The sequence below is a fragment of the Mastomys coucha genome, unplaced genomic scaffold (assembly GCF_008632895.1).
Source record: "Mastomys coucha isolate ucsf_1 unplaced genomic scaffold, UCSF_Mcou_1 pScaffold21, whole genome shotgun sequence".
Lineage (NCBI taxonomy): Eukaryota > Metazoa > Chordata > Mammalia > Rodentia > Muridae > Mastomys > Mastomys coucha.
In genome coordinates, this window is record NW_022196904.1 from 190,420,075 (window position 1) to 190,433,842 (window position 13,768).

Genomic DNA, 13,768 nt, shown 5'->3' on the forward strand with positions numbered 1-13,768 from the left:
CACACACACACACACACACACACACACACACCTGCACCTCTGGCAACTGTTAAGGCCTGGCTAGACAGATAATTCTGGATCCTCAGCTCTTTGGTAAAAGCAGGGGTAGGGATCTCATTACCATAGTCCCTTTGTCTTCCCCAGGGATGGGAGAAGAGGGGTCTGACACTAAATGCTGACGATCATATATCCTTATCCCATAGCTGTCAGTTTCTGCATGTAAGAAAATCTGGCATGAGAGGTTTAAATTATGATTTCAACATCACACACAAGAAAATGGCTGGCTGGGGTTCACCCTAGTGGTAAGCACCCTCACTTTATGAGACAGGCATCATCTCTTCATCTCTCCTGATCCCACCTGGGTACCGAGGGGAGGCCTCCACAAGCAGCCTCCCTATGGATGGTGGGGTGACCTGGAGTCTGCCACCAAAGCCTACAGAGGAGAGTGATAAACTGGCTGAGGTTGTAACTCAGGGCAGGACTTCCACCCGGTGTTCACAAACTTGTCTTCTGCGTGCATTAGGATATCTAAATGCACAGTCTCTGGCTGTATGTGGACCTCTCTGAGTCTCCTTGCCATTTTCTGAGAAACAGATTCTCAAGACTAAAAACAACTACATGGCACGATGATGCCTCACTTGGAAATTAGGGTACAGCAGTTTTAAAAGCATGAGTTACTAGATGCTAGGCCAGTTGTCTGGTGGCAGTATCTGGAAGCCACACCCAGAGTGTAGAAAAAACGTTTCAATGAAGCCAGTTCTCCTAATCAAGACTGCTTTCTGGCAGTGACAGTACCCCCACTATCTCAGAGGCAGATCCAAGAGTTAAGGTCCCAGCAAGGGCCCGAAGGCCAGGAGCAGGAGGGGTCAGGCTGGAAGCCAATGCTCCTGAGCTTAGCTGAGCTTCAGATAGAGAGGAGAGGGTTGTCCCTGGTCCTTCTTCCACCCAGTGCTACCTTTTGGTTCTGCTCACACCTCCTAATTAAGAGAAAGCAGCTAGGCTGGGGCGTGCCATAATATGAAAAGGCAAGAATAACCACTGCACTGAACACTAGGGTACTGGAGACAGGCCTGGACCTAGATACAGTGTTGGCTGTTCAGCTGCTTCTGCTGGGAGTCAGTGTCCAAATCATGCTGTACTTCATTCCTAAGAAAAAGCCCTGAGTTGGAACATTTATTTTGTTGAGATCAGGTTTTTGCCATGTAACCCAGGCTGGCCTTAGTCTTTCTATCCTGCTTTAACCTACAAGTAATGTTATTACAGGCATGTGCCACTCACTGTTCCCAGCCAAACTCTAATCCCTTAGTGCAACATTCAATACTTTAACTCTGTGTGTATGTGTGTGTGTGTATGTGTATGTATCTGTGTGTACTTGCACAAGTGCATGTGGGTCTATAGAGGTATATCAGGTTCCCCTGGAGCTAGGGTTGCAGAAGTCTGTGAGCTGCCTGACATGGGTGCTAGGAACTGAACTCAGGTCCTCTGGAAGCAAGCACTCTTAACCACTGAGACCCCTCTCCAGCCTACATTCAATACTTCAGACGCTAGTGAGCAGCTGCCATCTTCATCTAAGCTCTCTCTCTCCCAAGAAAGGACCATCACACACTGTCTCTGTTTCCATAGCATTTTTATCTTTTGCATTCACCAGGGCTATGATCCTCTGCTGCTACCCACTGCCTGCGCCAATGGGCAGCTTGTCCACTTGACACAATCTAGATTTACCTGGGAATAGAGTCTAAATGGGAACTGTCTACACTGGGTTGGCCTGTAGGTATATCTGTGTTATGTCTATGTATACTAATTGGTGTGAGAGGACCCAGCCACTGTGGGCAGCATCATTCCCTAGGCAAGGGGTCCTGAACTGTGTGAGAGGGGGGCATCAAGCTGAACATAAGCAAGCAGGCACACGAGCACACATACACTCATTTCTACCAGCCCTCAACTGGTCACATGAAGTGACCAGCAGTCTCAAGTTCTGAGCACCTTGATTTTCCCACAATAATGTACTATGAGCTGAATGTGTGAGCTGAAATAAATCCCTTCTTCCTGAAAGTTGCCTTTTGTTTTATTGCGGCAACCGAAATGAAACTTGCCGTAATAAAACACCTTTTGCAAATACCCAAATACCTCTATTTACTGCCCTGCCCTCTCTGCTTTGCCTCACTCCCTCCACCTCCACACCCAGGACTGGACCTTTCTCCAAGACTCCAGAGCTAAGAAGCATCTCCCAGGGTGGCTCCTAGCCTCCCACACTTGACTAAAATCCAGCCCTCCTCTCCTCCCCTCTCTCCTGGGGGCCAGATGGCACCGCCTACCAGGGTCCAAGCCAGACACCTGGGCATCCACCAAGTGGCTCACCCTTCAGTAGCTGTCCAAGTTCAGCTTCTGCAGGTCACGTGTGGATCAGTGGCTTCTGGTGCCTGCCCTCCATCCTCTGTGCTACCTACCATCCAGCTGCCCTGCTCCCTTGTGCCTTGTGAGTCCACTGCAGCCTCCTCCCAGCCACCCAGCTTCCTGTCCTGCCCTACGATCTACTCTTAGTGACACCACCCATCCCTGCTCCACAACTATCTCCCCATCACTGACCCCCTCAATCCCTCCCTGACAGCTGCAGGGGTGAGCTTCAAGCCCGGCTCGCTCACTCCCTTGTCCGGGTACCATTAGCCACCCAGATAACTTTTTGCAAACATGGACTTCCCAATTCCCCTTGCTGACTAGGGTGCCTCTCCAGAATAGCCACTGTACCCTGTCCTTCCACATCAGGAACTTGACCTTGGCATCAGGACATAGGCCTTGGCAGTCTGTCAGAACCAGAAGGAGCCCACATCTGCCTCCTGCTGTGGAAAGGCCCTGGGCACCATGTACCATCACTGACAGTCCTAGCCATAGACACACAAGGGCATGTGAGCAGCATAGGAGATGACATGCAGGTCCCAGTGCTTGGGGCAGAGAGCAAATTTTATTTTCAAGGGAGCATAAAATGCAGTGTGGACTATGCCCTGCCATTGCTTGTGTCGTGAAATTAATATGTGTCCTGATGAGGCAGGGAAGATGGCTCAGTAGTTAAGAGAACCCAGATTCTACATTCAGAACCTACATGGCGACTCAGAACTATCTGTAACTCCAGTTCCAAGGGACCCAATGCCCTCTCAGGGCTTCTGCAGACAAGTGGTGCACACACATGCATTCAGGGGAAATATACATATAAGATAATTTTTAAAAGGACGAAGAATTAGTGCCCTGGACTGGTTAAGTAAAGGCACGTGTGGTCAGGTCTGATAACCTGAGTTTGACTCAAGACCCACAAGTTGGAAGAAGAGGACAGATTTCTATGAGTTGTCCTCTGACCTCCTCTGACAATGTGTGAACACCAACACATGTGCCTTTCACACAATATAAATGATCGTGTTTAATGGGAGAAGTGGTCTGGTGTGCACAGCTCTGCCAAGCATGTGCATTATAGGCTCATCTCTCCTCCTGGTGACCCTGACCCTGCTCATTCTGCAGGAGAAGAGATGGGGCTATGCAGAAGCTGAGGTACCTAGGCCCATTTCCACATTGTTCAATGTCCCCATCTGTCACCAGCCAGAGCAGGATCATGTCTTTTCCTGCTTCCTGGTTGTGGTTTGAATCTCAGCTGTCCTCTCCGGCTGGGAGGCTATTTAGGGAGACTACAGAATTTTGGGGGGCCTACATGCCAGAAGTGCATCACAGCATGGTGCCTCTGCCCATCTCTCAGTGATGTGAGCAGCTCCACCACCCATTTCTGCTGCCTGATATGGGGAAGCGGCTCTGCTGGGCCCTCCCCTCCCACCACTGACAGGACTGGGGCTGTGAACCAAATCAAGCCTTTTCCTCCTGATGCTTCTGGAATGCTTTCTGTTCTCCACAATGCTAAAGGAACCAACAGACAGGGCCTGCATGGCTTAGCTCCAGATAACTCCATGGCTTCCATTCCTTCTCGCTCACCCTCACTTCTAACTGTACATATGCATCATCAAACATCTTCCTTTCACCAGAGACACATCTCCCAGGAAAATCATGGCACATGCTCTCTCTTTAGCTTCATGAAGTCACCCCTTCCTGGATATCTTTATATAAACTGCCCCCTCATCCCTTAGGAGGGAAGAAGCCCTACTGCACAGCATCCCAGGCTATGGCGCTTGCCTGAGGCAGTTTCCTTCTAGCCCCTGAGAGATCCCTCCTCTCTCTCCCCATGTTTCCTGCAGCAATCCACGCATCTCTTCTCCATCTTGAAGGTACTCAGGGCCCAGCAGGGGCCTACAGTGGAGACACTGGAAGAATTCCTCAACAAGTACATATTTCCACTGGCCATATGAGTGCCTGAGGTCATCCAGTGCCTAGCCAAGTGACCAGCTCCCCATCTGCCTCCAGCTAATCTGGTCACATCGGTCTCATGCATTGCTCTTGGGTCCAGAGAGAACCTGTTCTCTACCTGCTGTGCTAGTATTGAGATCCTTTATAAGTTTCAGCTTAGACATTCTCTACACCAGGATACTTTCCAAGACCCCATGAGCTGTGCAGTAGCACTTCCTAAAACTCTGAGATCAAGATTGCTGTTGACTCCTTTACACAGAAGGGTCACTGAGCTTGGGAGCCACAAAGCAGAGGCCAGGACTTAACCTCAGACTCTCTTTCTCTCTCTCTCTGTCTCTCTCTCTGTCTCTGTCTCTCTCTCTGTCTCTGTCTCTCTCTCTGTCTGTCTCTGTCTCTCTCTCCCTCTCTGTCTCTGTCTCTGTCTCTCTCTCCCTCTCTGTCTCTGTCTCTCTCTCTCCCTCTCTGTCTCTCTGTCTGTGTGTGTGTGTGTGTGTGTGTATACATGTGCTTGTAAGCTCTCTGGGGGTGTCAGCCATATTCACATCAGCAGCCCCAGGCACTTGTATAGTACCTGAAGTGTTAGATGTAGAGTCAATAGGCTCTTCAACTCCAGGCCTTCTACTTTCTCTCTAGACTACCATCCACCAGCTCGCAGGTACTTCTCTGCCCACAGATCCCCTCTCTTGTCCTTCAGCCCTAAAAATGACACCCCAACTTTAGTATCAACCCAGGCACACAGAAGCCAGAACCAAGAAATGGGGCTAGCCAACTCCACCAGGCAGCCAGGGACATTGTCACCTGTACTAAGCCCCAACTAGAATACCCTGTCTCAAAAAACAGTGATGCTTCTGCAGCAGAACCAAGACTCCAATGTGCAGAGAGGACATAAAACACACAGGGAAACCCTGGGTGTGTGTCACACTTCCTGATCTGTGGCACTCCAGACACCTAGCTCAGTGACCAGCTGATGCATCCTTCCCATCTGGTGTGAATCAGCCTCTCCGTTAACATTCCAAACACACTTTGCATACACAGTATGTGATGCTGGAGGACTTTTCCAGGGCAAAACTTCAAGGGTGGGAGGAAATGATGTCTCCAAATATCAGAGCCACTCAGGCCTGCAATGTAAACTTTAGAAATGCCTGCTCAGGTGATGAAGGGTTATCCAAATATTTTTCAGAAGTATTTCAAACAGCAGAAGGATCTATGGTTACTTTCTCAGTGGCCTTCTCAGAATTGTTCAGACCATGACCCTGCAGAAGTCCTGGCTCACTGCAACACAAGACAACCAGAAGCTGCATCTTATGAGGGAATGCTCCAAGTAAACCTTCGCTCAAGGAACCACTGACACAAGAGCCAAAGGTTTCACCCTGTGTGGCATGTCCCCTTCCCTCTTAACTCCATGCTCTGAGTACATGCTCAGGAAACATTTGTGGATGAAATGAACTGATAGCCCAGGGTGTGCCTCATGGTGTGAAATCAGATCTCAGAGAGCTACATTTTTGGTCAGAGTCACATGGTGGAGGAACTTCCCAGTCTCTGCCTCCCACCTGTCTCCACCCACCCCATCTCAACCTCCCCTGTTTCTACCTCCCCCTGTCTTCACCTCCCCCGTCTCCATCTCCACTAGCTAGATCTTCAATTTCCCCTTTGCCTAGTGCCAAATGGGAGACAGTTTGTCCCATAGCCATGTTTACCAAAGGAGTAAATGAAGAAGAGGAACACTTGGGTAGTGTAGTCATGATGGAACACCCAGGTCTCTCCTGTCCTGCCTCCAGTGCAGAGTCTGGCACATGGCTCAGGGCAAGGTGAAGTGGAAAGTTCTGATTTTTTAGGAAAGTCTGTTATGTCAAATGATGTTTGCTGGAGCACACAGGGTTGTTTTACTAAAGCAGACGTGTGAAAGAATGTTTTCCTAAAGCAGACACAAGTGAAAGGATGTTTTGCAATAGTAAACAAATGAACACTTGATGTTCAGAAGGAATAAGTATGACCCACAGAGAGTGAGAGCTGGGGCACTGGTCTGCTTTGCTCCACCTCACTCTTTGCTAACAACACTCATGTGTTTGTTCACTTTACATTACACTGATGAGCTCCACTCGTGGTGACAGCATAGTGAGAAATTCGCCAAAGAACTTCAGGGGAAGTTCCTGCAGCTTCTTGCCACTTCAGTGGCCTTGGGTGGTTTCTTCTGGATTGAACTGCTCTTGCTGGCTCGTGTGTGGTGCCTGCCAAGAGGACTGGACTGCAGCTGCTGATTTGTATTTGGTGTTTGCTACTGAACTGAACTGCTGTTATCCTGACAATGAAGATTGGACTCAAAAAACTATTTCTAAACAGGTCCACTTCCCCCATGTCCTAATAACCTTTCTCTTCTACTACCTCTGGTGGGTGGTGGGCCAGAAGGGAGGTTGAACATTTATTAAAACAGGTTGGAAAAAGTTATGCCTACAGCAAGGTCTCCAGGAATGTGTAAGTGACTGAACAAACAATGAGATTTAGAGACAGAGTAACAGTTTACCAAGCCCTCCCAGCAACTAAGAGACAGAGTAACAGTTTGCCAAGCCCCCCCCCGCGCCCCCCCCCCACAGTGCTCCTGTCTTCCTGATAGTATCTCAGGATGGAGAGGGAAGCATTGCTATCCACAGCTTTGTTAAGATGGGAAAGTGAAAACCTCATAAGACCGTGAGCAGCTGGCTGCCATTCTGCCCGGGTGCTGTATTTAAAAGTGACGTGTACATTCCTCATTCTATTCTCCGAGACCTCTGTGATAGTCTCTGAAACAAAGCTAACATCTCAGAATCTATTAAATGCTTTTAAGATGTATTGTTGTAGAAAACTGCAGGCATTTACAATAATAGGGGTGCTGTAATTATTCCCGAGGCACACAGCACCCAAATTACTTAAAAAGCCAACACTATAAAGAAAACCAGCTTACCCAGAAAGGACACATGGCAGCTGCCATCTCCACTCTCCATGCCAATATACACATTTTGCCATCATAAGACATTGAAGGTCACAAGTGAAGTCGATTCTCTAGTAAGAAATCTTAGATACAGAAGTGGTGTGGCCTGGAGTTACCTAGAGCCGACCTGCTTAGTCACCACATACACCTAGAGGCAACAGCACTAAAATACATTGATTCTATAGTCTGACAATTTTACTTATCTAGTACATGATGCATTGGTGTGTATGTGTATGCGTATTCCTGTGTATGCATACATATGTACACTCTTCCTTATATAAGTGTGCTCACTCATACATATGGATACAGGTAGAGGTCAGATGTTAACTCCGGCTGTCTTCCTAAATCTTTCTCCTTATTTACCTATCTTCTTTTTGGGGACTAGATTTCTCACTAAACCTGAAATTCACCGTGTTGACTGCACTACCTGGCCACTGAGCCCCAGATCTGTCTCTGACCCTAGTTGCTGGAGTTACAGATACAGGCTAGAACTTGGGTCCTCATGAGCCATCTTTACTCATTAAGCCATGTCCTCAAGTCCTCTATATTAAAGCCCTCAGTTTACATTAAGATCAAAGTGTTTAGGAGCACCCTATTCCTGTCAGCCATTCTCCATCCCCCATCTTCTCCCACACTGTGCTGAGATGCTAAATCTACCCAGACATGGACCCAACATGTGTGTTGACCTTGGAAGAAAAAGAGAGACAGATATGACCAAAAGTCTTGGCACACCTTCATAGCATCCCAGAATGAAAACTTATGGGTAAACTGTTCCAGGTCTTCCTGCCCTCAGGCTCACCCATCAGGAAGGCCAGGGGAGCCAGAAACACAGAGGATACGGATATGGATTGGAAAATAAGATTATGTGTGGATCTGAATCCAGTTGTACCCTTCCTTAGCTGGGCATCCTTAAGTGAGTCACCAACACTCTCTGATTCATTACTAAAAGAAGGTTGATAAAGCCTCCAGACACTAAATCCCATAGAGCACTCTATTAGATAATGCTTTAACTCAGTTTCTGCAACAGAGGAAGTTCTCCATCAACACTGGCCACTATAATTGGCTATTATCCATAACTAGCTCTCAGTAATGAGTCCCACCCTGCTTGAGTGAAGCAACAGTGTATGTATTTAGAGGCCCATAGGATGTTTGGTGGAGGCTGGGTTGTTTTCTTTTGCAGTGTTGGGAGTCAAACCCAAACCCTCAGACCTGCTAGGGAGATGCTCTACCGCTGAGATGCAGCCTCCGTCCTATAGTGGTGGTGGTGTTTTAAATCAAAGTCTGCTTGGAACATCTATAAATTTGGAAATTAAATTAAATTAAATTAAAAAAAACAAACAAAACCCTTCTTGGCTCAACTTCCATGTGGAAATCTTCCAGTCAGTGGAGTCAAGCCGAAGACACTCTGTTGTTCACCAGCTCAGCTCTGAGGCACACTGGCATACACTCCATGATCCTGCCAGCTCACAGGCATGGAGGTCATAATGATGTGAGCGTTATGGGTGGGTAGCCAGCACTCCACTAACTCAGTGAGAGAGCATCCGACCTCCAAGATCAGTCTTGGCCACATGCTTGCTATGTGGTCGTGGGCAGGTCATAAGCCTAGCTGATGCCCAAGCTGCCCCACTACCCTTTTCCCTACAACAAAGATAACAATCATATTTATTCTCCTGCTCATCCTGCCTGTCATGGACCTGAGGTAAAATCAGCTTTGGCATCCTATGGTTTCTGATTCCCCACAACCCAGTCTTTGCCACCTCACTTGTAGAATAGAACCATTGTGCCTAAGATTGTTATGAAGACTTTCACAGGGCCTGGAGTCTACCATAGAATAAGGGTTAGATGGCAGATAACAGATGTCCTATAGTAGACGATCAATACATTCTGAGTTTAAGATCAATAGAGTTCTATGAGAATCCACTGACATCGTTTTTTTTGTTTTGTTTTGTTTTGTTTTGTTTTTTTTGTTTTTTTTTTTTTTTTTTTTTTTTTTTTTTTTTTGTTGTTTTGTGCTGGGTGCTAAGCCAACACACACAGTCATCTAACATACCTTTCCAAGAAATCAAGCCTCATGCACAAAGGGGAGGCAGTGTTTGGGGGGCCACACAGGCTCAGCCCCTCCCTGTACCACCACAGCCAGGGTCAGCTATTACAATTCCACTAATATCTATGCAGCCTAGTACTCTGGTGTCCACCAATGTCCTTCCTAAACTGGCAGGTGACAGGGAGGTAAAGAAGGAAGAGCCTCCCCTACCCAGCCTCACAGTCTTCATCCAGGAAGGGGACAATGCACTGCCCACTGCCCAGCTCTCAGCACAAGGCTGGGAAGGTCACAGCTAAGGTCTGCATGAAGGTGAGAAGACTGCCTCACAAATGTTCTTCTTTATTTTATATCTTGCTTCATATCCAAATGAAGCTCTAAGATTACAGAAAAAAAAAAAGAGAATTAAAGGAGAAAGCTCAGAGCTTTGGCAAATTAAATTTAAAACTAAAGCCTGTTGTTTTAGAAAGTAAAATCAGAGATTGGAAGAAAATCGAGATAGATTTGACCCATATGACCAGCAGCACCCTACCCTGTCTCACAGCTCATCTGAAGCTTCCTTCCCTGACTCCAGCTCAGCAGCCACGAGGAGACATTTCCAGGAAGAAAATGAACAGTTAAACAAGTGTATGGGAGCAAGGTCTGTAAGAAAGCAGGCTGAGCAAGCCATGGTGAGCAATCCAGTGAGCAGCAATCTTCTATGGCCTCTGCATCAGCTCCTGATTCCAGGTTCCTGCCCTGGGATGTAAGACCATGCCAGGAAGTTTGGTTAGAATCATGGACTATCTCTTTCATCAAGACCCACCATGGGAAGCCATGGCCAGACTAATCTACATAGTAAGTTCCAAGCCAGCTAGGGCTATATAGTGAGACCCTGGACTGCCGCCACCACAGAGGTAAGGTTTTTCTTCTTTCATTTTCAACAAATTGTGTTGTCTTTCTTCCCTAATGGAAGCCAAACCAACAAACAATTCTTTCCACAGTGAATCAACAAAATCAAGAACAGTAGCTTGCTCAGAGACAAGGATGGCATCTGAAAGGCCTGTTTCTATGCCTAGTACCCAACACTATCTAGAGATGAGGCCTCACTATGTAGATTTTCACACCTGCCTCTGAGCACTTGCCCATGCCCCACACCCAGTCCCTTCCTCTCTGCCTGTGTCCCAGCCTCCTCTAGGCAATGCTCTGTGACCTTTGGCTACCTTCTATGGATCATCTATTTTATACCAAGCTCTAAAATAACTATCTGTTTGTGTGGCCTCTGGGTCAAGGTCGTGAGAACAAATTACTTGCCTAGGACCACCCAGCCAGAGGGCAGCATAGCTGGAATTCTCAGTCCAAAGTTCAGTTTACTGGTCAGCTCCAAAATACAGGCGTGTATAGTTTACAACGATATGGTCTAGGGCCTGGTGAGGTAGGGTCTGGGTTTTAACAGATGTGTGATTGTGTGCATGTGCTGAAGGTTGTATTTTGGAGGGATGAGAGGGAATATAGTCATAAAATGTGATTCATAATCCAAGGGTAGATATCAGCCCTTGAAGCTTGTTCAGGTTTTTCAAAGGATTATAAAAACTGAATTTAAAGTTTAAAAAAAAAAAAAAAAAGGAGGAAGAAGAGGAGGGGCCTAGAGGGTAGAAGATGGGAGAGTATAGGCCTGGGTAGATTCTAGACTCTTGTTCTTACCTCAGAAGCCTGAAAGTTCAAAATCAGGTACAACCACAGGCATGAGGTTGTTAAATCTTTGGCGCTATATAGAAATTCCTACCATACCTGCAAGCTACTTTATTTCAGAATCTCCAGCCCTTGTCTCAGTGGGTGACAACAGCAATACTTCCTCCCAAAGCCATCTTCCCAATGGTCTTAGCTCCATCCCCTCCCCTACAGAGGGAAATAAGCTGCCCTTCACCCAGAAATGCTCCTGCAGCCATGGGGACATCTGCAGCTACTGCTGATAAAACACCCAACTCGACAGCCAGGAATGGTCTCCTACCCAGTCTCCCACTCTCTGGCTCTTTCCAGTTCCATGGCTACCAATGTGGCTGCTACGGAGCCACATTTTCTGTAGACTCTATAGATGTTCAGAGGAAGCAGTGTGTCTTCCCAGATACCCCAGGGAACCTCGGCTTCCTTTTCACTGGGTGAAACTAGGTCACATCACTGTACAGCTGGACTGGGTCATGGAGAAAGACAGTGGAACTCCTCTCCTGGAACACACTCAGATGGACTCCGCTTTTGCCCCTGAGCTGGATTTGGGGTCATGAGTTCTTTTCAGCAAAGAATAAGAAATGAATAGTGACTGAGCACTGCTTTGACAGCACTGAGTCTGGGTTTTCAGAGTGGTAAGTTGTCTCCTCAGCCCTACAGTGACTGCTGTTTCCCACGATCCATCCCCTCTTCTGCTGCCACAGCACCTGCAGTGACCAGAGAATCATCTCCATGAAAACACAAGGAGTCTGTCTTCCTGTCTTCTTCAGGAAGGGTGGAAGGGTGATCAGCCTCTCCAATGAGTCTAGATGCTGTCTGAAGTCTTCTAGTATATATGCGTGTGTATACATGTGTGTGTGTGTGTGTGTGTGTGTGTGTGTGTGTGTGTGTGTGCGCGCTTGTGTGTGTGATACCTTTGTGACATGTATGGGGAAACACATGTCACTGTGTGCATGCAGAAGTCACAGGACACCTTTGTCAAGCTGTTTCTTTCATTTTAACATGAGTTCCAGGAATTGAATGGATTGTCAGGCTTATGGTACCAGTGAGACCCACGGAGCCAGCCCCTTGGTGCTTAGTGCATCCCTTTTATAGGTTCTAGAGTCAGATCTGGTCTCTATTGCTTATACTCAAATAACTCCAACCAGCTTACCAGCTTCAAGGACATCGAGAACCCCACTCCCTTGGTGATGACGCCTAGGACAGTCAGTATGCAGCCCTGGAGGCTTGAACCCAGGATCAAGGGCAGAGTAAGCCTTGTCAACCATTTTCTGACTATATCTATGGCCTTAGAAAGTCACTGGACAGAATGCCCTTGCTCCCACCAGGCCTGACAGACAAGCAAAAGAATGTGTCCTTTTTTTTTTTTTAAGATGTATTTATTATTCTATAATGAGTACACTGTAGCTGTCTTCAGATGCACCAGAAGAGGGCATCGGATCTCATTACAGATGGTTGTAAGCCACCAGGTGGTTGCTGGGATTTGAACTCATGAAGAGCAGACGGTGCTCTTACCTGCTGAGCCATCTCACCAGCCCGAATGTATCCTTTTTAAGAGATGTCACAACCATAAACCATAATCAACTTGCTCAATGAAATATCAAAGTTCAGATCACACTCAGCTATAAATTTCCATTTTCTCACTTATAAAAAGAGGACGCTGGGACTGGAGAGATGGCTCAGAGGTTAAGAGCACTGACTGCTCTTCCAGAGGTCCTGAGTTCAATTCCCAGCAACCACATTGTGGCTCACAACCATCTGTAATAGGATCCATTGCCCTCCTCTGGTGTGTCTGAAGACAGCTGCAGTGTAATCATATATAAAATAAATGAATAAATCTTTAAAAAAAAAAAAAAAAGGATACAGAGATCACCACAGGGTCTTTCAGACACTTTCTAATCCCAAGGCTACAAACTTCACAGTATCCATGTTCCTAGTATCAGGTGGGGGAGACAGTGGCTTATGTGTTCACAATGTAACAAAAATAAGTAACACCCTCTGACAAATGCATGCAGCCTTTCCTCTCTGCTTCTAAGGAAGATCTGTGTGACTAACCAGTGCTTAGGTCTCTAGGGAAGTAACACAGAGAAAGAACAAAACCCACAAACACATACACAAGGGAAAAGCTGGAGGTTAGGTATACACAGGGTGGGGGTGGGGGTATGGAGGGACTATTAGTTCTTTGGTGTGTTAAGAGAGAAAACAAAAATAAATGTTTAAAAACAACCATGAGAGGCAAAGTAAAGTAGAGAGTAAAAGACAACCCTAAGGAGAAAGCAACAGATCCAGAGACAGCAAAGAGGGAGGTAAAGACAACTTCCATGGATACGAGAAAAGGCTGGGTCTAGGGACAGATAATGAGAGGAAGAGAGGGGTTCTGGGTTGGGTGGCATGTACCTTAATTCCTGTACTTGGGAAGCAGAGATTGGGGTGGGGGAAGGGAGGGCTTTGGGGGAAAAATAGGCAGACAGCTCCCTCTGCCATTTTCTTTCTCTAAAAAATGTTTACTTTTATTTAGGAGTGTGTGTGTGTACGCACGCGTGTGTGGTGTGCGAGAACATGTTTTTGCATGGCTGCAGAATCCAGAAGAATGTATCAGATTCCCTGGAGTTGGAATTATAGGAGGTGGTAAGCTACCTGACATAGTGCTGGGAACAAAACTCGGGTCTGAGTGGCAAATGCTTTGAACCTCTGAGCCATTTCCACCCCCCCCACCCCCC

The 13,768-nt window shown here is 47.0% G+C and overlaps 1 protein-coding gene across 5 annotated transcripts in view; it reads right to left on the minus strand.

The window, feature by feature from the left end:
* Positions 1 to 13,768, minus strand: part of Hspa12a (heat shock protein family A (Hsp70) member 12A) — a 147,038-nt gene that overhangs the window by 65,404 nt on the left and 67,866 nt on the right. The window lies entirely within an intron of this gene.